The 27,384-nt window shown below is 51.9% G+C and overlaps 1 protein-coding gene across 1 annotated transcript in view; it reads left to right on the plus strand.

Annotated features, from left to right (window-relative positions):
- Nucleotides 1–11,015: 11,015 nt before the first annotated feature.
- Nucleotides 11,016–27,384, plus strand: part of FHL1 (four and a half LIM domains 1) — a 30,583-nt gene continuing 14,214 nt past the window's right edge. Inside the window, exon 1 of the mRNA XM_084269311.1 lies at nt 11,016–11,154. The gene's annotated coding sequence lies outside the window, so the exon portion shown is untranslated. The remainder of the gene's footprint in view (nt 11,155–27,384) is intronic.

Below are 27,384 nucleotides of genomic sequence, written 5' to 3' on the forward strand. Positions count from 1 at the left end.
CAATATTTAGACATGCATATATACAAAAGGATTTGGTCTTAATTAATTGGCCTTTCATAGGAAATTCCACCAGCTGTCCTCCTCCAAGGGGTGCCAGAGATGCTCCAGGCCCCAGGAGCCCTTATATGGTTGCAATCTCCTAACCCTGCGTGTTTCACAGAATAGTGTGGTCATAGCTACTTGTAAGGCTATGTGTGAACTTCGCCCCCTTTCCTGTGTGCATAAGCTCCCAGGAATGTGGACCAAGACAAAAATGTGTATCAATTAAAGCTGTCAGCTCTGTGCAGCATGTCAGCTCTTCTACCTGCAGCAGCAAGGTGAGTTAGTCGAGCCTGCCCACACGGGCACTGCGCTGAGCTGGGAAGGCACCACGGTGCAAAGGATGCTTTGTGAATAGGAAAATACCAACCCACTGAGCATCAAAGTTTCTCACAGTGTACATGTGCCTGGGCTGAGGCAGCCGCAGAAATATTTTCCCTCACCCTTCCTCCTCCTCCAAGCACTGCTAAACTACAGCCAAGAGCTGTAGGTACCCGCAGCTACCCCTGAGCCCTTTCTGTTTGTAAGGGACTTCTGTATCCCGAATTCTGCCTGATCTTTCTGCCAGGATCTCCTCCACTTCCTCCTCCTTCTCCCTGTTTCTGTGTCCACAGCCCAAGGCAAGCTCCTGCTCCGTTCATCCTCCGAACACAGAGAGCGAAGCTATTGTCCCTTTCAGTGCTGGTAGCAGTAAATGTCCTGCAAACCACTGACCTCCCTCTCTTCCCAATGCCAGCTGCAGCTTCTTTGCCTCACTTAGGATGGGCTAATCACAGAAAATCAGAGGAGGACCATGGTAGGTATGTTCTGTACCTGCATCCCATCTACAGCATCCTCCTTGCCCCTCCCGCGGTGCTGCCCTGTATCAAAACACATCCTTTCTGCTCAGCAGCTCCAGGGGCATAACCCTAAAGACACCTGAGGGCAGTATGTCTCCCACATCCCCCCAGCATCCTCATCCTCTTCAGCACCTTGAAGTACCTGCTCTGCACCCTTTGAGGATGGAAGGCTAAATCTGCTCTTCTGGGGTACGGTTCCCTCCTACAACTCCCAGAGGTGCAAGAAGAAGGGGAACAACAGATGCAGCTTTGCTTGCTTTCCCCTTTTCCCAGGCAGTTAATCACTGATGTTTTTGGATCCGGCGAGTGAATTCTCCCAGCCTCTGAAGCTTTGGAGATCTGTAATAAGAGAGAATTGGAAACGTGTCTGGATGTCAGTGACAGAACGGGCAGATTTCGTACGAACTTCATTCTTTCACCAGAGACTCTGCCATATTTCTTGGCTTGGGGATAGACACGAATATCCTAAAGCTTTTTAGTTAAACTACGTCTGACTGAGCTGCCTGAGGTCACTATTCATGTTGATGGTCGTTTTTCAAGGTGCAAGACTGAGGATTCCTCTGATGAGCCAGGTCAAGCGATACAGTGCTGCACGGGCACAAGGTGTGTCCGGGTTATGTTCCCCTCCCTGGGACTTCAGAACTGCGTCTGCTTCTCACATGGAAATGCCCAAATCGTTACAAAAGGCAAATGAATTTCCCTCATGACTTCATTTCTGCTCTGTATGGGCTGGTTCACCAGCTGGAGCTTTGTTGCTGAGATATTTGCTGTCGATAACATGCCTTAGCTCTGGGTCACTTGCCTTAAAGGGGTTGAATGCTATTGTCCTGCTAGGGAGAAGCCAGTGCCATTTGGCACAGTTACATGCCTAAGCCCAGCTCCCATCGGTGACTTGTTGCTTCAGCTGGAATCTGTGCTGCAGTGACAGAGCTGATAATAGACTGAAGGCACTCATGACAAGGGTATAGGGCTGGGGTAAAAAAAAATCTCTGGAAAAAGTGGATCATCCTGGCTTTACAGATAGTTCATTTGAGATTCCAACATCCAGCATCAGGCCTCAGCAATGCTCACAAGGCTGAATTTCATTGCCCTGAGGAAGACAGCCCTGCTGGGGTCAGGCAGATGTGCCCAGGCAGCACTGGAGCAGCTGTGTTTGCAGCAGGGCAGAGCTGGCTGGGCTACAAGGCTCTGCTCATCTAGGGGGTGGTGGGCAAATCTGATGCTGCAGATACACCCAAGTCAGAGCAGGATGCACTGGCACTTTGGGCTGGGAAGAGGAGCATCAGTCAGCCTCACTGGGAGCAGATCTGACCCAGGACATGGAGACGGTGGGGATTATGGTCCGGCTGATAGTCTGGGACCACAACAAGCAGGACAGGTAATACCTGGACTTCTGTGGCTGGCCATGCTCCTGATGCAGCAGGATGAGTAAAGCCGAGGCACAGTGCGTAAATATTTACAGCCCAGTTACCAGGTTTCGTATTTGGCTCCGACCACTCCATGTTTGTGGCTCTGAGTTGCCAAGGACACTCGTGGGGTTGCTCGAGGGCCAGAAACCTCTCTAAGGGAGTCCAGGGCACTGCTGCAGCACTTCTGTGAGGCAGAGGGCCCAGCCTAGCAGCACCAGGGCACTGGACAACTTGTTTCAGCAGCAAGAGCTGGTTCCAGCTGCAGGGCTACATCACTGCAGTGCCCACTGCACCCACCCAGCAGCTGCATCCCAGCCAGCAGCTCTGGGGAGGGGGATGTGAGGCACTGCTGAGCCCCCCAAAGTCATTCTAGTGGCATTTTTCATTGCTGAGGTGTGCATGAAGCAGGTGGGAAGTGAAAGCAGAGCACTCAGTGCCCTTTGGCTTTTGGGGGGAGACTCTGTCACCCCTTGCTGTACCGTGCTGCCCTCCTGAGAGAAGCTCATTCATCAAAAGCCAAACAGCCTCTACATAACTCGCACCTTCTTCCTCAGATCCAGAGTCTTTTATGTCAGATGTTTTTCCCAGCTGTTGGTTCAGTTCCTTCTCCTGTTCCCAACCCTCACTTGAGCTGCAGAGAGGAAAAAAATATGAGAATCTGTTTTTGCTGAAGGTATTTAGTTTGGTTTGGAAGTGGCAGGAAGACAGCTTCTCTATACCCATGCCTGTATCTGAGATCCTTCTCTCAGCTCTCTTTCAGCCTTGACTTCAAACCATCTTTAAATCACTCCTTCCTTCAGCAGAACCCGGCAGGGCAGCGAGCGAGCTCAGTTTTGCAGGAGGGATGATTCCCAGAAAACTTGGTCCAAACCAAAGGAAACACACCCATGCTCTCTTTGTGCCAGCTGAACTGAAGCAGTTCAAAATCCCATCTGTACTGGAAGGAAAGCACAAGTCCAGCACAGACAAACCTCCTTCGTGTGCCCAAAATCCGCCGGTAGAAAGAGCTGCCTGACAGCTATTTACTGCGGCTCCTGCAGCACACCGAGCTCAGGAAATTGCATCCATAATTTCCTCAGTGCCAAACAGTGTGTAGTTTTCCCATGACTATTCCTTTTTTTTTTTTTTGTGGCTGTTTGTGAAATGAAGCCCTTGGAGAGCACACACGGGTTTACTCTGTGCCTAGCTCTGCAGCTACCACCAAGCGCAGGGTGTACAGGGATACTGGGTTTGTTTGACACTGGGAAGAAAAGGAAAAAATTAATGATTTGGCATAGGGAATAATAAGCCCTAACCTCATTTGTGGCTGAGCCTCTGGTAAATAGCTTTGTAATTTACACGGTGTTTCAGCAGAGGAAAAATCGATCTGACAGAATAAAGTAAAAATGCTCATTATAGGGAGTGCTGGCAGACCAGGGAGCAAGGAAAGGGGGAAAGGTGTGACCTGGCTTCTCTGAGTTACCCTCAGCCTTAGTAAGTATGGTTTCCAGCACAGGAAAAAGGGAAAAGAAGAAAAAGATTCAACTCTGATTTAGCCAGAGGAACTTGGGTCTGGTGAGCTGGGCAGGAGTTCAGCTCCAGCCCCTGGGATGGATCACACTGGGGCTTTTTCTCCACCTTGCCCTTGGTGTAGCACCACCTGCATAGTTTAGGTTGGTACCTTGAAGCACACCAAATTCAAGCCTCTGCATAGCTTCACCTGCCATTAACCACCTTACTGAGACTTTCCCTGGCACTAACTGTGAGTCACACAAACCACCCTGTGAAGAGCCAGCAGAACCTCATTCGGACTCCCCAGCTGGGCTCGTGCCTCTTGTGGGCAGAGCGGCCTGGGAGAGGCTGTGGCAGCAGAGGAGGGTGGTGGGAGTCACTCACAGTAATGCCACGTCTCCAGCTCTTGCTTTTTGAACCCGAATCCTGTCCCTGGGGTGCTTTCATGCCTGACAGCTTGTCCTCCTTCTACCTGCCTGTTGTCACTGCCAAGGCTGCATTTTAAGCAGAAGCCAAACCACTTTGTCCTTGGTAAGCCACCTCCCTGGGAAACGCGGGAAGCACAAACCACTGTTACCTCTCTCTGTACCCACAGGAGCCCGAGGCACAGCGAGACAAGCTGAGCCCCTGCAGCGTGGCGATGTAGACAGCGTGCAGGGAGACTAAGCAAGCTGAGCAGGGGGCTGCAGGCACGTTCTGGAGCGTGTCGGTGGCGTGGCCAGCAGCCCTGGAGCCAGGCGTTACGTGACTCAGCCGAAAACAAGCAAGAAGTTTGTACTGCAACCAGGAATTCAGTTTTGGTCCCTGTAGCTGTAGCTAATGCTCTGAGTCCCAGCCCATGTTGTGCCTACTGCTTCTCATGTGTATTGCCATCATCTGTCCCAGGTGTGTGTGTTTCTCCATGTCCTCAGCTTCCAGATTGATTTGATTTTAGCCGCAGACTCAAGCAAAGTGAAATTTGCCATGTTCCAAACCCCTCCTCTGCTATTAGAAACATTTATTCTACTTATGTGAGCCTGCAGGTACCTTGAATTCATTTTTTTTCTGAGACTAAAATCTAAAGCTAAAATTAATAAGGGGGCCTAATTTCAGGCTGATGCCTGGAAGCCATCATTTCAGATCCAGAATGTTAAAAGCCTGGTGAGCCTGACACACAGAGAAAAAGAGCACTGCTAGGGTAATTGTGTATAATAATATAAACATGGTTTAGGTGTCCATGACACATACCCTCACAAATCTCTTTGAACCTTGTATTATATTACCATTGCTTTGCCTGTTAGTACCCTTTGTTTGTTAAATCTCTCTGGATATGTATCCACCCAGTAACTGATAAGGACCAAGCTGACTAACAGATAAAGACCAAGAACCAAACCTTGTTTCATATTTTATCTGCTTTGCTTATGCAAATACTCAAATATTTGATCGATTTCAGTTATTGTTTAACAGCTGGCCAAGGAGTTTGCTGGAAGGGAGTAAGTTTGGAAACACTTCAGCAAACTGTGACCCAGGAGTTGGTGAACTCGATGGAAACTTACTTGACTTCAGCAGATCTTGGCTGAAAAATTTGAGTCAAAAGTTGTTTGTTTGTGGAGTCTCCTTCTCTGGAGACATTCAAACCCACCTGGATGTGTTCCTGTGTGATTTAGTCTGGGTGATCCTGCTCTGGCAGGGGGGTTGGACTGGATGGTGTTTTGAGGTCCCTTCCAACTCCCACCGCTCTGTGACTCTGTGTTTGCCCAGACTACTTCCCGTGCTTCAGTTTGTGGGCTGTGCTCAGAATGAGGGTCTACACAAACCATGAGACCAGGTGCTGGTGTGTGGGGATGGCGAGGCAGAGGCGTGCACGCTCGCAGGGCTGCCACGTCCCCTGGGTGCACGCCCAGGAGGAGTGATGCCCTTGGCTGCAACCTGCCTGCTGCTCCCGCATCCCGGCCTGTGATCCCGCAGGCAGTGAAACGACACCAGGACCCAGTGCATGAGTGAGGATGGAAATGCTGAGGTTCAAGTGACCGTGGAGCAGACAACCTCAGGGCCTACCCTTGGCAGACAGCCTGGCGTGTGCAAACAGCCCCCCCCAGGCTGCAGATAGGTGGCTGTGCCCGCTGCCAACATGCCTCAAAAACTTAGATTGTTGCTGGGAAGATGGCTGGAAACCTTTGTCTGAGTTCCCTGTAAAACTGCAGTCTTGCTGGGGCTGGCGACCCGACAGACGGGTCGGGGTTGTGGGGCCCTGGTACATCATCTTTTATAAATGGGAGTCACCTGTGTAACTTTCCATGCCCAGGAGGAGCAGCTTGTACCGGGAGAAGCATTTTGGCCTCTGCCAAAGGACACCAAGCAGGCTGACACGGCTGCTCCTCTTAATCTGACAGCTGAGCCATCCCTGCAGTTGCTTTTTAAAGGTGGGAACAATCTCTAGCTAGATCCTCTCTCCATGTGCAGATCCTGGTGTCACTCAGGAGAACCTGAGCAGCGGCGGTGCCTTGAATAACGGGTCACTCTGTCCACTCATGAGCTTGTTTGACACTTGTCATTCAGCAGGAGATCCTCCAGCTTCTTAAAACCTCTTCTGCTCTGTTGCTGCAGGGTTGATGGCATTGCAGGGCTATGCTGGGGGCATGTTTTGACACGGAATGGCAGAAAGCTGAGTAGTTTTAGGCATCTCACCCCATCCAGCCACAACCCTATTTTGGTGTCTTACTGTTTCACCCATTAAATTCAGAACTTCCTACCCCATCCTTTGCTGGTTTGCACAACCAGTGATGAAGATGAATCCGTCTATGCCCCCCTCAGCAGCAGCTTACCCCCCCCCCCCCCCACTCCCATGCATGTGTATGACTCCCAAACCACACTGCCAGGAAGAATTTCAGCAGATACAGGGAGTGGACTGATGTCTGATTGTTTTTTGCAGAGATGCACTTGGTAGCCTGGCTGCTCTTCACCAAGGGTCACGGCACCCCTGAGGTACGTGGCTGACAGGTTGCAATGGTCTTGTCCACATCAGCTTGGAGAGCAGCACGTTTTGTGTTTAAACTCTGTGGGAAAGGGCTTACATCACTGATGTCTTAACCACATGGTTATGAAAACCCCCACAGCCCCACCCTTGCTTACTCCTGGAGAGGGATGACTCTGAAATGCTGCAGCTTTTCCATTACTTCACCTGCCTGGAGACTTCTTTGCTAATGGCCTGCCGGGTAATTAACTGGTGGCAGGTGAGGCCCAGCTGCCTGCAAAGCAGGGGGTCAATTTGGCCACGAGTTATCCCCACGGCAACAAAATGCAGGGATGGTTTAGAGGGCTGGGAGTATTTCTCTCCAGGTGTTTCTTGTTTTTCCCGGCCCCTCCCTGTCTCTTGGGTCTCTCTAATAATCTTGCTGCAGGGCACTGCCTCCCCCTCTGCATCTGGGGCTAAACCAGACCTTTGGAGGAGCCAGAGGAGAGCTTGAGGGGTGAGTTGCCACCAGACCCTTGATGGGATCAGAAGGGCACAGCTCTTCTCCTTTCAGCTTTTCATCCAGGAGCCCTGTGTGTGTCACAGGCGCTTTATATGCTGCTGGGAAAACAACCAGCCCAAACCAGAGCTGGTTTTCACATGGAGCCATGGGCAGTCACATAGATGGGGCAGAAGCAGTGTGGGAGCACCTGGTATGTGTGGCTATCTCCACTGGCAAGGTTTCCCACTCTTGGAGGCTAGTGGGAGGAGGTGGCTGTGTCTGTACAAAGTCTGTCTGTTAGGCATGTCATGGGGCAGTGACCCTGGGGAGCCTGAGGAGGTGAGGGGGTTTGTGATGGTGCCTTGTCCCCTAAAGGGCTGCACCCCTTAGGCTGCAATGCTGGAAGGAGAATTGGCTGTTTTGGATGAAAGGGCAATGTTGCTTGTGAGGAAGGAGGTCTATTTGAGTTGGGTTAATGGCAGAGAGTGGTAATAGCCCTCATCTGGAGCTGAGAGGGACAGGGAGGGCTGAGGTATCAGTTCCTGCATGCTGGGAGAAGAGGGCAGGAGGGCTCTGAAGGGCTCTTGTGGGGAGGTAATCCCTGTTGGCATGGTGGGCTGCTGTGGCTCTGTGAGGCTGTGGTGTCCCACAGAGGACAAGTGAGTGGGGCAGCACTGTCCACTCGTGGGGTGGTTGATATAGCTGTTGGGTCTAGCCTGGGGCTGCCACATCTGGGGTACATCACCCCTAGCCCCAGGCTGGGCATGTGAACATCATTCTGCATGGACTCACCCCATGATCCATGTGGCTTCTTTCCACAGAGCATCAACTTGCAAGAATCAGCCCTGTTGTGTGGGTGAGGATCAGACCTGAAATCTCCCCTCTGCGGCTGTGGAGCAATTTAATGAGAACAGTGTGGAGACCCAAAGGCTGATGCAAAACCCACCTTCCTTCACCAATGCAGACAAGCCCGTGCTCTGAGGTAGGTCCTTTGCTTCAGCTCTGGGAGCTGCACCATGTCCAAATAAAGTTTCCTAGCAGATAGATTTGAGTGAGTAATTCAGCTGACTGGGTTTTAAGTGCTTCTGCTCATAGTTCATTTTGTTTGGATAACTCGTCAAGGGTATGTTGGAGCACTGGAGGGTGTTTTGTTTTATTATTATTTATTGCATTTGCAAGAAAATCAATGTGCAAGGGAACTGCTTGTATTCCTTAGCAAGCAATGGTGACAGCATGGGGCTGACTCAGAGCTGCCTCGATCCTTTGAAATGAGTTGTCATTCTTGCAGTTTATTCTTGCAGTTTATTCTTGCTTAATCCAATGCTTTGGCAGAGGTTTTTATAGTGCTGTGTTGTAGCTGTAACACAGCAATGCCCAAGTGCTCTTTTTCCTTGACTCTAGTTGTGTGCTGTCCTTGCTCTCTAAATCATCTGCTCTTTTCCAAACAGAACAAAGCTGCTGTTGTGATATGTGTGAGGGTAAGAGTGCTTAAATTCTTCTCTGTCAGGTATACTGGTCATTTTAAGCCTGTAGATTTAAGGTCTGATCCTGCAAACCCTCACTTGCTGTCTGGAGCAGCGATGTTGAAGGTGGAGTAGTTGCTCTTTGCCATGTGCCTCTGCAGACCTTTCTTCTGTGGCTTCTTCCTGTGCCTGGGGGGCTGGCTGGGGAAGCCAAAGGGGACCTGGAGGGACAGACGTGCTACCTTAGAGTTGGTTTGGATGAAAATCAGTGTCTGGGTTCTGGCAGGGGCTCTCTGGTCTGTGCTGTATGTGGAAGGCATCTAATATTTTAAATAAGAGGCAGAGGATCCTGATAGCAGCCTGATGCTGTTCCCTGCAGATAGGGGCTGCTTGTTAAGCTGCTGGGCTGCAGGCACCTGTTGTCAGGCTTGTTTGCCTACTAGAACACTTGTGCTTCTCCTGGATGCAGGGAGCTGCTGTGATCTTCCAAGATGCATCTGCAAAGGTGCCGGCTCAGACCCCAAATACTCTGTGGTGATGAGGGAAACAATCTGTCTCTGGAAAAGGGGGTGTTAACTAAGCTCCAGGTGCTCCTGGAGCAGGGCCCTTGCTACTCTTGTGTCCTCCTACTCCTGCTTATGGCCAGAAGCACGAAGGCTCCTTCCTTTAGAGGCAGAAACCCTGCTGGACGTGGCTGCAGAGTAACTTGCCCTGGTGATGTTTTCCTGCAGCTGTGCAACACCTGGTTTGTCTTTATATCCCCACACTCTACAACTCTGGTTTCTCCTGGAGCTCGACTGTATCTCCTTGTGCATGTCCTGCTTGAGCGTCCCATCCTTGAGGAGCCGTAGGCTTTGTGATTTCTCCTGAGTGCCAGAGCTGTGCAGCTGCAATCACATCAGGATCACTGTACCTTGGGGTAGGGGGCTTTTGCTAATGTTCTTGATGGTGGTTGGTTACAGCCAGCTGCTAGAGAAAAGCTCTTGCTAACAGTAAATAAGTTTTATGCCTGTTGGGAGAGCTGTTGGAAAAATGAGCTAGAAATGGGTATTTGGATTCCTTGGAAAATCAAATGTAAACTTCAGTCCAGAGTGATAAATAATGTTGGTGTTTCACATCTGTGTTTCATGCATGCCTCAAGTTGCTCTTGGCAAGAGGTGACAGTCTGAGCCTTCAACCTCAGGGCAACCCAACGTTCTCATCCCTGCTTGGAACGCTGTTAAAATGGATGATGCTGGGCTGGAGGAATCTGTGGAACTTACCTGGTGAATAGAGACACTCAGAAATACAAATGCTTTTGTGAAGAAAGCGTGTTTGCTCTTAAACAAACTTTCTTTCAGTTTACTAAAGCAAACAGAAATTCCTTGGCCCAAGTTTAATGATCTGGTTTCCAGGGATACCAGTGGTGTATCCCATACCCAGCAGGATGCCCAGCCTCTCCTGCCAACAGTCAGAAGCTCTGTGGCTCTGTTGGGCACCACAAAAGCCTATTTGTAGTGCAAGAGCTCTAGTCCAAGCACCTCCTGTTAAACAAACATAGTTACTTGCTGGCCACAGGGCTGATAGCAGGCATGTGGAAGAAAGTAGGACAACTTTAGAAGATATAAGAGCAGGGGAAAAAAAAGGAAAGGATAAGGGATGGAAAAAGATGTGAATGTTGTCAGATGTCTAGTGTGGTGCAGCACAAACAGGCAGATTTGTTTAAAAATAGGAGTGACTTGCTGCTACCTGATAGTGCTTTTCCTCATGTCTGCTTTGAAGAAAATCCTCCCCTTTTTGGCATCACTTTTGCTGTGCTCCCTTCAGCTGGGCTCCTTCCCTCCCTGCAGGCTGCTGGCTTGAAACGCATCCTCCTTGTTTGCTTTCTGTCCTGAAAACTGTCTGTGAACCCCGAGGTGACACACAGTGTGACAGAGCTGCCAGCAGCAGCTTTAGCTTTGGGAAAGGGGTAGCTTGGCTGGGCTGGGGGGCCAGTGACAAATCCTCCCACAAACAATGTCTTTGTGCCGCCTTTTCCTTGCCAGAACCGCTCTGGGAGCATGACTTTGGGGCTTGCAGGGCTGTGCTTAGCCTGGTGGGTCCCGAGGGTCCCGGGCACAGCCCTGCTGCTGCGGGGAGCAGGGGAACGGCTGTGCTGGCAAAGTCCTGTGCCTGGCTGGGGTTTCCCCCACCATGGACCACGCAGAGGCCCTGGGAGGAGCAGGCTGCTTCCTCCCCCCTTCCAGCTGCTCCCCGGGCAGGAAGGGTGCTATTGGCTGGACTAATTTATTTCTTTCTGCAATGCACCTCCCCGCTATAAGTGGCGAAGCAGCCGCTGTCCCGCCAGCTGGACACCCCAGCCCAGCCGCGCTGCCCCCGCGGGGCTGGAGCCGCAGCCCCGGACCGGAGCTCTGCCCCGTGCACACGCAGAGCTCTGTCCATCCTTCCCTCCTCCAGGCAGCAGCCGCCCCGCAGCAGCTCCTGAGCTCTCCAGCAGCCAGTAAGCACACGCCTCTGTCTCTCTCCCCCTCCAGCATCACCTCGCTGAGCGGGGAAAGCAGCGCTCCGGCATCCCGTGCTCTGCAGGTCTTTGGGTTTCAGGGCTTGTGCTGGGTGTTTTTCTCTGCCTCGTGACTGCCCTGCTGGGGAAGGGGTCCTGAGAGCAGGGCTGGGGGGAGCGGGGGGTCTGTGGGTGTGTAACGTGCTTCTCAAACGCGCCCTCCAGCAAGCGGGTGGATCACAGAGTTAACCTCAGAAACTGCCTCTGGTTTACGGGGTGTGTCGGGGGTGGAATTTATCTAAATTACTGCTTCTGATTCCTCTTGCGTCCTCTCTTTATCTGATGCGTGTATTCCCTCCTGGAAGGCGGTGGCTTTGAAAGTACAGGCAGCCACCGGGGTATAAATAGAGCTTTTTCTCTGCTTCCCAACCGAGTGGCTGTGTAGGGGGTGTTTGCAGTGGTACAGAGCTGTGTAAGAGCTGTCAGCAGTGTGTTTTCCTAGGCAGGAGATCAGATGCACCCATTTAAAGCTTTTAGTGGCAGCTGGGGTGGAAAAAGGCTGAAGCAGGGGCTGGTTTGCGGGCTCTTGGGTGATGTGATGCTCTCAGAAAGTGAGGACTGATACCCTCTGAATCGTGGGAGCAGGCTGGCAGGAACAGAGTTGGAGAATATGGGAATGCCAGATTTTACCTAATAATTATCCCATCTTCCTCCTCCTTGCTGTCTAGTGAGGCAGCTGCAGAGTTTCTGCCGAGCTGGGCTCGCAGCTGTCCCCAGGTAAAGGCAAATACCTCACCCCAGCATCTATCTGGGTTTATGGAATCACTTGCACGAGTGAAACTGCTTCCCCTGTGTTTGCAAGATGGGCACTTCTGTTATCAACCTTTTCTTTAGGAACTAGGGGAAAGATAAGTTAATGTGGGAGGGCTGGTCCAGTCTGTGTTGTCTGAGTAGGAGCTAGTCTGTGATTTAGAAATGGATGTGGCTGCTTTTTAAATCACTGAACTCCAGCACATGAGGGTGGGGAAATGATTAAAAAAGACTAATTTGTAGGTGGATTGTTACCTTGTTTTGAGAGGAAGAGGGTGTTTATACATAAAAAAAAAAGACCCAACAACAAACCAACAAAGAACTTCAGAAAGGAAATTGATTAAATTCTTCAGCCATGATGTACAAAGCAAATAGCTGATCAAGCCACCAAATATGGCTTTAAGAATTTCAGCTCTTTTTTAATGATTGAAGCACCCACGTACTTCACGTCAGTGACAACACCCTCCTCTTTTCTCCCCCCCCACCCCAAGCACAGCATTCCTGAATGCAAACCAGTGTTTATTTTCTCCTTAAAGAGCTCAGGACATAAAAAATTAATTCTTGACTAATACCTGCTAGAACACTTTGGGTAGGTGTTTCAGAGCTATCAGCACAAGTGTGAAAGCCAGTGCTCCCAAGAGCTCAGTTCAAAAGGAAGTTGATTGCTTGGATTATGGACTGTGGCTCTGAGGAAGCAGTTTGGGGCTTTAGGGCTGGTTGCACTGCTCTCAGGGGGTTTTGGCTGCAGGGGTCTGCAGGATCGGGCCCTTGACATGTTTCTGACAGGGGAAGCTATTCCCTGCTGTGAGCGATGCTCTGTCTCCACGTGTGCTGGAGAAGAGAAGGCTGTGGGGGGACCTCACTGCAGCCTCCCAGTCCCTGAAGGGAGCAGAGGAACAGGAGGGGAATCAGCTTGTTAAAAGGGTAGATAATGGCAGGACAAGGGGGATGGAGTGAAGCTGGAGGAGGGAAGGGTGAGATGAGATATTAGGGGGAAGTTTCTTAGAGAGTGTGGTGAGGGGCTGGAACAGGCTGCCTGGAGAGGGATTCTCCTTTGGTGCAGTTCGGATCCCACACCTGTCCTTGCCTTCTCATCTCCCTCTTGGAAACACGTACTCACTGTTAGTACCTACAGCTCCTGGTAGTAAACGTCCCCTTCCTGCGGCGCTGCTCAGACCTGAGGTCCCAGTGGCACTGACTGCAGCAGGGTGAGCCTCAGCACCCAGGCTTGCCCAGGGTTTGGGTGTGCTCCTAAAGGGGAGCAGTGGGCAAGTCCTGGCTGGCTGGTGCCAGGTTTCCTCCAGGCTCACCCTGAGATGGGGGTGTCACCAGCTGGATGTGTGCAGGGCGCCCAGTGCGCACGTCTCACCTCGTGAGACCATGGTGAGGCCACTGTCACCCTGAGCTCTGCAGCTGAAGGCAGCAAAGCCCAGATTTCAGGTGTGATTCTGTAGCATCAGCTACATGGAATCACTGCTGCTGGAAAAGGTAATGGCAATAGCTGGCAGTGCAATAAACCTTCCCAGCACTGACCTTTGGCTTTGTAATTAAAAACGCATTGCCAGTCGAAATGCTTCAGCTTCATTCCCTGGGATAGCACTTTTCTTCTCTTCTTCTTTCTTTTTCTTAATTTCTCTATTGTGGAAGATGCAGGCAGGGAGAGGAATGAAGCAGAAATGCCCGAGATCAGTCGTTTCATGCCTGGTTTTTGGCAGAGGGAGTGTGGGAGGAAGAAAAAGACCTCATGTTTCATTTAGATACCCTGATTTGGAGAGGAGTTCTAAGCAGATGGCTCTTGAGACTCTAGGACTCTAAAGGATTACATACTATTTAGATAAACACATGCTTCCACTTCTGTGGCATGGTTTTAGAAGGACTCTGCTGTATATTCTTGCTTCAGGTCTTTCATCCCTGGGTCCAGTAAAACCCCCCCCTGCAGCCATTTGGCTGGATGTAGGAGTAGAGGCAGTGAGGCTTCCTGGGGTTCAGGACAGATGTGTTTTGATTCCCTGATGTGCTCTGATTAGAGCTTTTTGACTGGAGCTGGCTCTGGGACATCACCCCAGCTTGCTTCAGTGGGAGTGAATTGGAACCAAGAGGCCAAGGCTGGACTCTGAGTGTTTTGCCCTACTAACCCTCTGCCTGTGGCCAAAGAGAGCCTCCAGGCTGAGCAAAAATGCTGTGGAAATTGGGCTCCCAAATGGTGTGTAAATCAGTGGAATAAAGTCCCTGAAAGAAGGACTGTGAGCTGTTTGGTGCTGGGAAGTAGTCCTGTGGTGTCAAAGTTGGGCTAAAGTGAGGTCTGTGTGCTGGGAGGGAGCCCGTGGGCGGGTGCTGCTGAGCAGAACAGGGTGCAAAGAGGGGATGGGTGTCAGGAAAGTGGAGCCCTGCTCAGCTCCTTACCCCCAGCCCCAGAGGATGCAGGTGCTGTGCACACCACATGCTCCCTGGGTCCACAGCCAAAAATCTCTCTCTTACTAGAGACTGACTCATGTTGATGCTCTTCAATATTTCCCACAAAGGCTTTTGCTCTGTGCTGGGCTGGAATGTGGAAAGCCAGAAAAAAGCCTGCCCAGCAGGGCAGTGTTCTCCCTCCCTGCCAGTCCCCACGGTGTGTGCTGGAGCAGGATTTGGCCCATGATGCTTTCAGGCATGTGTGGTGCCAAGAATGGTGCCAGAAGAGAGGCAGGAGTGGAGTGTCATCTCAGGGATGGACGGATGGACGGACAGATGAATGGATGGATGCTTGTTCTTGTGCTTCTCCAGCTCCTTCAGGTCCCTCTGAAGAAACAGCTCTTGACCCCTGGTGAACAGGGCTTATGTCCTGGGGCAGGAAGGGCTAAAATGACATTTAGGGGTGTGGAGCTGTTCCAAGGAGGGCAAGGATTGCATTACAGTTGTGCTAGAGTGGGACAGGTGGGGGTCTTGAGGAAATGCTCTTCCAAAAGAGGCCAAATGACAGTATCCTGGAAAAGGCTGGAGAGGCAGGACAGGGATCCCAAGGAGGGAGCCACAGCCCAGGGTGGAAGAGGTGGGGTTGTGCTGTGTGTCTGGCTGGCAGCTTTCAGGCAGAGTTACAGTTTGGGTTTGGGTGGTGTTACAGATTTGTATTATTTTTGCAAATAGGCAGTTCAGAGCCTCTTGCCTTTGGATTCCTGTTGTCAGGACCTCATTCCATGGATATGCCTGAGCTATTCTTTAAATATTATTTCTTGAGGTGAACCTAGTGATTGATGTAGTTCAGGATGCAACTCTCTCTTCCTCCTGCTTGGCAGAGCTGGGTCTTTGGCAGGCAAGTAGGCAGTCAACAGCTGGTAACTGGGAGGGACTCAAAGCAGTGGGATAGGACTGTGTTTGGTCAGCTGGGATCAAATGCAGAATACCAGTCACCCAGACCTCTAATGAAGAACCAGGCAAAGCTGTTCCTGCTGGGAGCAAGAACTGCAGGGCAGCTTTTTGCCTGCCTTGTTTCTTAATGTTCTTCCACCCCTGAAAAGGGGAAACCAAGCCAGGGTGGAAGAGCCCAAAACCTGCTGCAGTGGGCTGCCTGGCAGGAACAGCTTGAGGGGTAATAATTTGCACAAACACATTTCAGAAACAGTTTACTTATTGAACTGCAGAGCTGTAGTGGAATGAGCCTGTTCTGGTGTCTCTACTGTGATGTAGATGGGGAGGAAGAACAGAAGAAATAGATAACCCCCTCCCCCAATTTCCTTCCTGAAGCCATCAGAGACCTTCGTGCTCTGTGACACTGAGATGTGGGCACTGTCAATTCAAGTGGTGTCTGTCTGCTGAGGTGATGGGCTTGAGTCCACTGTTAACAAGCAATTGCACGTGCTGGATGTGCTCAGGGGCTCCAGCTGGGAGGTGAGGCTGGGGCAGAGGTCTGTGATCCTCCTGTTTGGGTTGCAGCTGGATTTAATGCTGAAGTGGCTGGCCCTGGTACCTGAGGGTTCTTGTGTTACACCAGCAGAGGACTTCAGAGCTTCTGGCACAGCAAGAATTGCTCTCCAGTGTTTTGCTTGGCCAGGAGCAGTAAAAAAAATCCACTCAGTCCTCCAAAACTCAGTCTTGTGAACCAGTGTGGTGGGTGTGCCTTTCTTCCTTCCCTAAGAAAAATAGACGTGGTTCATCACACTAACCCCACGGCTGGTCCAGGCCACAGTGGTTGCTAGCTGGCTTTTCCAGAGGGAACAGACCCCCAGCTCTTCCCCAGTGCCTTCACTTGGGAATACTCAGTTTCCATGTGCTTCCAGTGGTCTCTGACCAAAGATCCCCTTAAGAATAACGATGAAACCACCCTAAATATAGCTCCCCCATCGCTGATAGGGTGCTGGGGTGGGAGGAAGTAATGTACTTTCTTTTCAAGAAATGCCCCAAGTTGTGGGAACCATTCTGACTTGGCAGCTCCTTGCAAGGCATTTGCTGTTTGTTTAACTTGGGCCTGGCTGCCCCTGGCAGTTGTTACCATCAGCCCCCTTTCTTATCTGCTCTTTTCTATAATAAACACTGGAGCAGAGGTTTGGAATTAGTCACTTCTGGGGCTTTGCCTGCCTGGCCAGCTTCTGTCTGAGCTCAGTTTTGGACTCCTGAGCCTATTCCACTTTGTTCTGTGCTTCTTGGTTTGCTCCTCTTCTCCTTGCGCTGACGTTTTGGGGGTTGGACTCTGTGACCTCTGGAGGTCCCTTCCAACCCCTACAATTCTGTGAATAACAGAGCTCTTTAAAATATCCCACAGGTGTGTTATCCCCAGGACCACCTGCACCCCAGAAGATGCGTTGCCCTGGGATAGCTCTGTACACTTGTGCTGCTGCTGGGTGTGACAGGGATTTCTCTAGCATGATTTACCTAATCCAGCAGATGGGCTGGATGAGCTGTTCTGGCTGAGGTCTGAGAGAGACAACATTAGGATCCTGAAAGCATCCAGGGTGCCCAGCACTATGTCCTGCCCTTTGGCACAGCATTAACTGCAAGGCAGTCTGTGGTTTGAGGGAGTGCAAATGCAGCAGCATGGGGCTGCAGGGTCCTCGTTCAGAAATCAGAGTAATTCCTACTGATTTGCTCCCACTTTAAAATTCCCTGGTGATCTCTAAGCATTGTCTTGATCTGGTCTTGGTTCTGACAATCCCATAGGAGAGGCAGTAACGAGCAGTCCAGGGTGCAAGAATCTCTCTCTCTCTCATCTCACTTTAAGAATACACAGAGCTCTGTATTTCACTCAACACATGCAAACACCATTTCCTATCTACCCCTGCTCGACTGACTGAAGGGCAGTCACGCCTCTCCTCTGGGACAGCCTGCCAGGCAAATGCCACTTGCCCAGTAACTCATTTCAGTGCTCAGAGCAGGGCAGGGGAGCAGGGCAGGGGAGCAGGACAGGGGAGCAGCCTACACTCACCCTGCAGCACCACGAAGGCACTCGGTGGGGATGCCAATCTGCTTAGTTCTGTCTGGATCAGCTTTGTTGGATGCAGGATTGTGTTGTCCACCTCTCACTGTAATCCCCCCTCCTCTCTTAGGCTGTTAGTGCTGTTATGGTTATTAGCTGAAGGGGGGAACTTTGACTCTGGGTTTGTCTCTGTAGTGGGATGGGTTTCTTGCAGTGGGTAGGGGACACAACCTGCCCCTTTCCATTTCAGCAGGTTGCACTGGGGGTCCAGCCACGGATTATACATCTTGACCAACATTTCAGTTAGCTGATTGTGCTGGTCTGGGTAGAGTTTCTCTTTCTTGCAAGAACAGATTCAGAAAAACCCCCCACAATCCTCTTGCTAAACATAAGAGGTGTTCAGGGCAACCTCAGAGCCGTGTCTCAGGTCCAGGTGAGACAGAAAAACGGACACTGCTGATCTCTTTCAAGCACTGCACATTACAGCTCAGAGCAGGCAGACACTCTGGGGTGAGTCCTGCTTCTTAGTGCCTTTTGTGCTGACACATGGGGTGATGGACTGGAGGAAACGCCTGCCCAAGAGCACAAACAGGCAGGAAGACAGATAAGTGGCCATGTCCTCATAGTCATGGCATGTGAAATGAAGCTGATGATGACTGGTGCTAGTGGGTATGCTGGTGCCAGACCCTCTTGATACCTGTTTCAGGGAAAGACTGTGATTTCTGGCTGGTGAGGCTTGCAGACAGCATCTCCCTGGTTACTCTGATGTGCCAGAGGAGACAAACACCCATCTGGTGTCTGGGATGGCAGGAGGCTGCCGTGCAAGTGCCCCCGTGGTATGCATAAGCGAAGCCTGTGCCTCTCCCCTCCTTGCAGTTTCACAGCACTGGGGTCAGGCCCCAAGTCAGCTTTTGCTCTGGCCTGCAGTGCTAACACAGCCCATCTCCATGGCGATGGCTGTAAATACATCCTCTGCGCGCTCACACCCCGGCTGCCCGCGCGGTGATGTGGTGAAGCGCTCTGTGCATACTTCCCTGGCCACTGCAACCACGAACCAATAAATCTGCTATAAACCGATGAGTAATTTGTTTTGGTTACCAGGGAGATTGCCAAGTGCAAACCCGACCTGAAATAGCGCTGAGCTCATCCTCTGAGCAGCGCCGGTGCCTGAGCTGGACGGAGCCAGCGCCAGCAGCGCTGGCGGCTCCACCGACACTTGGATGCTGCACGAGCTGTTTAGCCAGAGAGCTGTTGCCTTGTAAACAAGAGCGTGCAGGGGATGGTGTGTGAGGCTGGTTGCTCAGCCTGGACTTTTACACTTCCTGGAAGTGTGGTGATGGCATTCCTGGTGGGACCAGGGGCTGGAGAGCGCCAGGGAGGGTGAAGGTGCTGCAGAGGTGGCCTCCTCTGCCATCTCCCCTATTGTGGAAACCTCTCCTTGTGCAAGAATTGTGAGGAAAATTGAGATGTTTGTCTTGTAGGCAAGGGCTGGTTTTAGATGGCTGGTTGGATATGTGTATTTTGTGGGCAGAACCTTTCCCCTGCTGTTGCTCCAGCTGCTGGAGCAAGGATTTGGAAACGTCATCCCCCTCCGTGAGATAACTGGGGCAGGAGCTTGAAAATTTGAGCTCTGCTGTTATTTCAGCCTGAAGTGTCCCTGGTTGAAGTAGAGCAGGACTTCACTTTGAAGGACTGATGCTTTCTGTGTCTGTCTGTCCTGGCAGCAGTACAGTCAACAGTCGGTGTCAGGGGGAACTGTGCTTGGGCAGCTGTGGGGGTCACCCCCTGCCAGGGTGCAGCTGGCAGTGTGGGAGCAGCTTCTGCCAGCAGAGATGGATTCCTTGCTCTCTGATGCAGAGCTGAGACCTGGGTGATGGAGGTTGGGCTTGGGGAGGGCAGGACAGGGAGGCTGTGCTGCACTTTGCTCTCTTGGGTATCCCAGCCAGAATGGATCCAGGCAGGGCTGTGATCGCATCCTGCCCCTTCCTCTGTGGAAGTGGAGATGTTCAGCTGCACTCACGTGGTGCAATACCATGGTATATTTTTGGATTAACCCCGTGGCTTTCTGGAGCAGGGCATGAAGGCTGCACCTATAAAAAGGGCACTGGTTTCAGCTGGGGTATTTCTGTATTCTGGAAGTCTTTTATTATGGTTTTACAAGCATGGAGTGACCATCCCTGTGTCCCTTCCAGGCCCGTGGGTGGATTTCTTCCCATTCCTTTCTGGAGCCATGTGGGAAATGCTTTGGTGACACAACTGAGTTCCTCAGTGTCACAGGCAGCTCTGCCACAGCCTGCAGTGCACTCAGCCACCAGCTGTAGGGAAGGGCTTCCTGACACCCTAATGCTTGGGGCAGGCGAGTGAGGAGTGTCACTGGGTGAGCTTTGGGTGAGAGGGGTGAGCTCACCTGCACACAGCTGCTGCCACGGGTGGCAGAGTTGGCAGTGCCTCAGCAGTGTGCCAGGGCTGTCCCCACGGCCAGCTCTGAGCCCCCAGGACTCGCAGCCCTGTGCCCCAGCCAACAAACAGCTCCGTGGCATCGTGTCTGTGCTTCCAGGGGCTGGTGGGAGGTGAGGCATGTCTAACGTGCCCATTATCTGCACGTGGTGCTGGATATGCCTTTGCTGCCTTTTTTCCTCTGGGGTGGAGCAGTGGGCATCAGTGTTTGGGAGGGGGAGAGGCAACCCCCAGGTCTGCGATGTCTCCATTCCCCGTGTCCTACCCCAGTGTCAGTACCTGGTATCAAGGGGTACTTGCTTTCAGGCTGTCTCTGGGCAACTGAAGCCACTGCTGTGCTGTGCTGAGCAGACCCTGGATGTGGCTGGGACAGGGTCTAACCTTGCTCAACGCTGGCAGGAAGGTTGAAACCCTCAACACTGGTGAGGGCTGCTACCAGGCTTGGTCTAGCCCAGCTGAGGAGGGACTTTGGCCCAAGAGGTGTAACTTTAACAAAGGACAGCAGAGTCCTTCCTATTGCAGGAAAAGTCCTCAACAATTTGGAAACCTCACCCTTTCCCCATTGTCCTGCAGCGTTCCCAATGGGACACGGGTGCTTCTGGGCTCTCATGCAATGTGGCTGCACAAGCTGGGTTTAAAAGCAAGCCAGCCACTGTTCCACATCTGCTTTAGCTTTTTGATGGTTTTCTCTGGCACTTGGGTGTAATTAGCACTGGGGTTTTTTTGTCAGATGGGGCTGATTCTCTTAATAGTTTGATTTGGGCAGTAGCTTGACAGCTAGCAGCAGTTGTGTTGGGAAGGGCTGGTTGGTTTTGCAGACTGTGTTACTCCTTGTCCCTGAATTTATTGTCTCACTGCTACTTGAAAAAGAAAACAAACCCATTTTTGGGCCTGGCTCCAGCCACAGAGCAGAGGATGGCTTAATCAAACACATAAGTGGTTGTACCAACTCCAGTTGGTTTATTTCTATGCTTGAAGTCAAGCACTCTTTCAAGTACCTTATTTTTCTTAGTCCAAAGTTTGTGTTTAGTAAATGTAACAGCCCACAGGCTTTGCCCATGGCTCCAGGAGTGAGCGCTGATAGAAATGCTGTAACATCCCATGCTGCTATGAGACCCTCAGCAGGAGAGCAGAGGGGACCTTCCTTTGCCTCTCAGCACCCTGGCCCACCCCTGGGGCAGCTGGGGGGGGGTAAAAGCATTTGGTGTTCAGAAAATGGGAGGCAAATTAAATTTAGCAGTTGAGATAACCTTGCCTCTCTGTGCTGCTTTGGGCTGGACCATCTCTTGCCAAGGATTAGTCTAGTGATCTTAATATTCCCAGAGATGCAAAAGCAGCTGGAATTTTGCTATGGTACCCAAAAACTAGAGTGGGAAGGTGCTTTTGGGGGGGGAATCCCCCTGCCCTAAAACAGCCTCATCCCACAGGTGAGGACACTCAGCTGGGACACTACAGACTAGAGCTGGGCTCCTGCCCATGGGCTGAGAGCCATTCTGGGCTGGGTGTCTCAGGTTTTGGCTGAACTTGAGTCTGCACCCTGATGAAGGATGTATTTTGTTCCTTTTTTTTTTTTTTAAGGTAAAATGTGAATCAATGTCATCTAACCAACCCCATGGAGAATGCTTTGTAGTGTAGTCCTTGCCCAGCTCTGATCTGACATGATTTCCAGGGAGACCCAGGATCCTTATCACCTTATGAAAAATGAGATTTATATTCCTGTATCACACAGGCACTTTGAAAATATTATCCCTGACTCCAGAGAAATGGCTCATACATTTTAATGCTGGTATTAGAAACTGAATTGACAACACTTATCCTCAGTGGAAATTGCTGTGTGGCTCAGGGAGGGGAAAAATATGCAGAAAGCACCCGTGGAGACTTCAGAGAGCTCCTGTCACCCTGAGATGTGAGTGCTTCTGGCACAGGGGTTCTGCTGAAGGACAGAGCAAGGTTTGCTGTATGCCAGGAGAAGGGGAAAGCACGAGTGGGTGGGCCAGCAGCACGGGGTGAGACAGCACTGGGGCTCAAAGCATCAAAACAGTGTCTGGGCAGAGTGCACCCAGGCCTTGCACAGCGGGGGGGAAACGTGGGCTGCTCTGGGCTCTGTGAGTGGGGTGGAGATATTGCACACAGGTCCTTTATTTTTTGTCTTGATAAGCATAGAGAAATTGAATTGGATGAGTGCTGGCTTGAATTGGCATAAGAGATGCTGCTGAGGTTGCTGGAAGATGCCTCTGGGGTGAGAAGCAGCAAAGAACTACAACAAGGACCCCACAAATCAGGTTCCTTCTGGGTTTTTTTTTTCCCATGGTAAATGAACTTGAAAGAAGCAGCCAATCTCTGCTCCTCTGGGGGCAGATGCCCTCCAAGGAGGACTTCACATTTGGCTGCAGTGCCTTGAGGCTCTGGAGTTGCTGAGGTGGGAGTCCCTTGCTCCTGAGTGTGGAGGCAGCAAGAGGGTCACGGCTGGCAAAACACTCCTTTATCAGGGCTCTGGGCTCTTCTGGCTGACTTCTCTGGTTTTACCTGAGTCCTTAGTTTCTTGGAGGTCAGTTTGGGAAAGAGCAACCAAGGCAAGTTCAGTAGCATCAGTGGGATCGTTGCCTAGTCTGGCAAGGGCTCCAACTGCCTTGCAAAAGCAGCGGGGCCAGGAGCCTGGCTGAGCAGGGGGACGTGTGGTCGTTAAATGATCAGGGCTTTAATGAGAGACTTGGTGAGCTGATTCACAAAATCTCAGTGTGAGTGGTGGCTGAAGTCAACTCTGGCCACGAACTAAGGGCAAGGGGTGGAGTTAAACAGCATCTGATTTAGCGAGGGAATGTGAGATGATGCAGGACCAGAGCAGGGTGTCTCAGGCTGCACCATGGCTCCATCTTACCAGTGAGCAGGTACTCGTGGGCCTCCTCACCCCCCTCCTGTGGGTGTCTTCTCCTTGCTCTGTCCTGGAGCCCGTCCCCAGGCTGTTGTCCTCTGGCACGGCCCGTGAGTGCCCATGTGATGCGGCGCCAAGCAAGCAGCTGTGATTTTGAAGGCACTCCAAGGTGAAAGGGTTTCCAGTTCTCCTGCCCGTGGTGGTGCAATGTGGCCCAGCCTGGCCCAGCCTTCCTTGTGTCAGGGTGTGATGCAGTTGACCCCTTCCTCCCTTTTCAAATGCACTTACCTGACGTTGGAAGTGGATCAGACCTTCCCAAAGCAGGGGCTCCTGAGAATAACTCTTGTGACTAACCCAACCCCAAAGGCCTCGCCGGAGGGGACTTTGCAGCTTTGTTTTTCCTTGCAAAGAATGCCCAGCATGTGTCCTGACAATTAGTCAGAGTGCCCAAAAATACCCCTCAGCCCTGCAAGCTGATCTCCACGGGCTCGGGGAGCCCGGGCGGGCACGGGGTGAGGCGCTGGCGGCCTTTGGGGGAGGTTATTTTTAAAAGTGGCCACGTAACCAGGGCGGTGTGGCCCTGCAGCCACCCGTGCTGTCTAACAACAGCAGGAGCAGGTAGCCAAACCCTCATCTCGCTTCAGGCTACTGTCCTGAGCCCAGGGTAAGGGGCTGGTTCTCCTGCTGAACACGCATGCCAGGGCTGGCTCCTGGCAGCTCTAAACCGGGCTCAGGCAGGGCCCCGGGGCCTGTGCCAAGTCCGGGAAGCGCTTTGATGGTGCGCTGGATGCCGCGGAGTCTTCCCAGCCGGCGTGCCAATGCTTGGAAGGACGTGTCCTTCCCAGTGAAGTGCTGGCCTGTCTTCACCCTTAGCCAGGCAGCGTGCTCCTGCTCAGCCCTCTTCGGAGAAGCGTTTGCTTTGCCCATCTCTGATCTCCCAAGCTGAAGATTTTCATCTTCGGTGTCTTCCATGTGCTGAATTTGAGGCACAGAATTGCAGGGGTTGGAAGGGACCTCAACAGACCCAGTCCAACCCCCTGCCAAAGCAGGGTCCCTAGGACAGGTCACACAGGGAGGCATCCAGACAGGTTGTGAATACCTCCAGAGAAGGAGACTCCACACCCCCTGGGCAGCCTGTCCCAGGGCTCCCTCACCCTCACTAGGAAGTTCTTCTGCATATTGATGCAGAACTTCATGTGCTCCAACTCGAGGCCATTGCCCCTTGTCCTGTCCCCACAGACCATTGAAGAGAGACTGGCTGTTTCCTCTTGTGTCCCACTCCGGAGATATTTATAAACATTAATAAGATCCCCATCTCTGGAGGGTGTTTTGCCAGGACCACAGTCCACTCACAAATGGCCCTTTCTTTTCCTCCCGCCAGAAATAAAGCTCTTTAAGGGGAAACTTCAAGGCCCCTTAGTCTTGTGGAGCACCACTCCTGTGGGGCTTTTGCTTCTCCCCCTGTGCCGTGGGGGCAGAGGAAGGAGGTCTGCAGACCCTCTGCCCAGCAGCTTCCTGGGAACACGAGGCTTTGCTAGAAAACATCACGCTGAAAACATCCCTGGCCCTCAGAGGAAGAGCTCGGGCATGGCCTGCAGCACCTGCCTTGAAAGTCCTTCCCGCTGCCAGGTCCTGTTGCATGACTGCAGGAGGATGGCAGGGTGGCTGGAAAACCCTGTGGGGGATGCTGCAGAACGTGTGTTGTAGCTGATGTCTGGGTAGCTGCTGATTTCTGACTCGTAGTGTGCAGGTCTCCAGGGCAGGTGAATGACCTGACTTTCCAGCGAGATGCAAACTAAGAGCTGAACTTCCTTCTGTGCTCTCCAGGGAGCAGTTTAACTTTGTGAGGGGACAGCATTGCACAGCCAGCTGCTGAGCCTGTGGGGACCACTTGAAAGCAGTTAGGAGTCCAGGGAGCGTGCTGAAGCTGTGAAACGTGCAGTCGTGGCTCACTAACAACTGGGTGTAGCCCCAGTGTGAGTGTTTCCTGTGCAGGTATGGTAGGGTTACACGCTGTGAGTGTCCATCACACCTCATCTTGCCTGCAGAAGGCTGCCATGCTGCCTGCCCGGGATAGGCTGGTATTTATTTGACAGGGACTTAAGTTACCCTCTTCAGCTGTGGAGCCAGGGCTGAGCCATGAGGGGAAAGCTGTGACTGGCAAGCCTTCCCCTCTTGTCTGACTCCTAACAGTCGTTCCTTCTCCACCTGACTGTGTCTGAACTTGCACAAGGACAGACCCCTGCAGTTGGCTGTGATAAGGAGCTCTGCCTTAGAGCTTTGGGGTTGGTACCTTGGGGAACAACCAAGTTGTAGAGCAGCCTGCTCAGCCCCAGGGAGGGCTCCTCTAAGGACCCCATCAGCGCTGGTGGGAGTGCTGCTGGTAACTGAGAGGCATCACACCCCTGCCACAGCTGAGGGCACAGCTTTGCTAGCTGGAGCTCTGCAGCCAAAGCTCTGGGTGTAGTGGTGAGCAGAAACCTTGGGAACTCATTATGGGAGCTTTGAACTCAGGGGCCTGGCCAGTGTGATTGAGAGTGTGGCATTGCTTTGGCACCAAGTTGCTAACCAGGAGACAATCCCCACTGCTCCTGTGTGATCAGACACACAGGATGCTCCCCTGTGCCTCATCCTCCCTGGTAAATGTGTTGTTCCTGCACCCTGGGCTGCTTTACTCAGTGTGCTGTGTCCTTGGGCACTGCTGGGGGGTCCATGCAGGCTGCAGCCTTAAGGCTGCTGGGAAGGAAGAGGTGAACACTGTGCTTGAGCCTTTGTAGTCCAGTTACAGGCTTGATGCTCCAACAAAGCACCTGAGCTGGACCAGCCTCGGCCGTACAAGGGGATCTTTCTCCCAGGAGGAGTTGAGGCAGAAGGATGGGGGAGACAGAGCCCAGGTTCAGCCTAGCACAGTTACAAGTAATACAGTTGTAAACCAAGCCCTAAACCACATCAAAAGTAGCTCTGTCCTCCTAAGAGATATAAAAAGAATCTCTTTCCTTTTGGGGCTGTCCCTTGTTTGAGACTGAAGGTCTCAGTCTAACTGCAGAGACCACAGTGGGCACTCAGCATCCCTGCTGCTGGGAGATGCTGTCTTGGCATCTTACCTGTAATATAGCGAGGAGGGAGCAGAGGGAGGAGGACTTTGTTGGTGCAGTTGGTTCAAAGCCAGCTAATGCTGCTGCAGCCTCTTCTCACCCAAGTCCTCTCAGGAGCTTGTCCTGGGGCTGCTGCTGTGGGTCTGGGTGGTGCCTGTGCCCCACCACGCTGCAGGTTCTGTTCTCCAGCCCTGACACAGCCAGGAGGGGGGACAGGGGCTGAACAAAGCCTTGGGTCTACAAAGCAGCTCTTGATTTATGTGCAGACACTCCTTCCAGGCCTTGGTCTCTTGGCTTTCAACAGCTGCCAGAGGTCTGCCATGTCAGCAACAGGTGACAGGGAGAAGTGCCAGTCGGGACTGTGTGTGGAGAGGAGCTGCAGAGCAGATGGCAGCAGGGAAATAAATTTGGAGCTGCCACGGGAATAGTCCTGGAAACAGTCCAGCCTGTGGATGGAGGCAGATGGGAAAAACCCAGTTTAGATCTCTTCTCAGTTTTGCTGTTTGTCAGAGGCTTTGATTTCCAGCTCTGTTACCTCTGGGCCATTCTTTCCTGTCTGTTACTACACCCTCATCATCTTTTCCTCCCCCTCTTTTCTTATCTTTCCTCTCTTCCACCTTTTGTTTCTACTCACGTTGTATCTACCTGAGTTCATTGAGGGTTACTCAGTGTCTGCCTCTATAAATTTGTTCCCAGTTCCTCTATCCCCAGATGATCCTCAAAGCTTCCCACTTTGTGCCTTCACCCTGTGCTGCCTGTTTCCTTCTCCCCTGTCCCCTCTGAGAGGGCACAGGGCTTGCCTGAGGGCTGCTTAGTTTGCCCCCTCTGTCACTGCCATGGTATTTGTGCTGGCTTTGCCCTGGATGCGGGTACATCCCATGGGAACCAGGGAGTGTCTGTCCTGTGTTCACCTGAGTGCCTTCAGGATGCTTCAGGGGTGTGGAGGCAGATCCTTGTGTGCAGAATGGGGAAGATGAGCCAGGTTTTGCATTTTCTGAAGCACCTTGTGATACTTTAAAGAGAAGTGTTCACTTTTGGTCTGAAATGGCTTGTTTTGCTCTTTGAAAAGACTAGGTGGAAAATTCCTATTTTGATTCATGGATTGTGTTACATGTTGGTTCCCTGGCTGGTGGGCTGGGGGAGCAGGGGGGAAGCACGGGCCATCCCCTGGCAGCCCTCTCCAGATGGTCTGCAAACACTGTTCCACAGTGCCTTTCACCAGAGCAGGGCAGGAAGCACACTGGGATGTGTAGGGAGCAGATTAGTCCCAGATCCCAAAGCTGCTGGGCATTTCTGTGGCAGTGGTGCTGCTGCCTCCTCCCTCCCACTGAACAGACCATCCCCAAGTTCAGAGGTGGGCTCTCTGGCGTCCTCTCTCCTCTTCAGCCCAACTCCTTTATTGGTTGGCTTCCTGCAAACTCTGTTTTTCTATATGTAGACATATATATATGTACATATAAAAATTTTTAAAACTATACTTTGTTTAGTGTTTGGGGATTTTTAAAGGAAGTTTCACAGGGGTGTGCAACGGGTTGGGCAGGAGGAGTGCTCTGTGCTGTGGGAGAACACGCATTGCACACAGCCTAGGGTAGCTTCAGAATGAACAC

The sequence above is a fragment of the Gallinula chloropus genome (genome assembly GCF_964237585.1).
Source record: "Gallinula chloropus genome assembly, chromosome: 11".
Classification (NCBI taxonomy): domain Eukaryota; kingdom Metazoa; phylum Chordata; class Aves; order Gruiformes; family Rallidae; genus Gallinula; species Gallinula chloropus.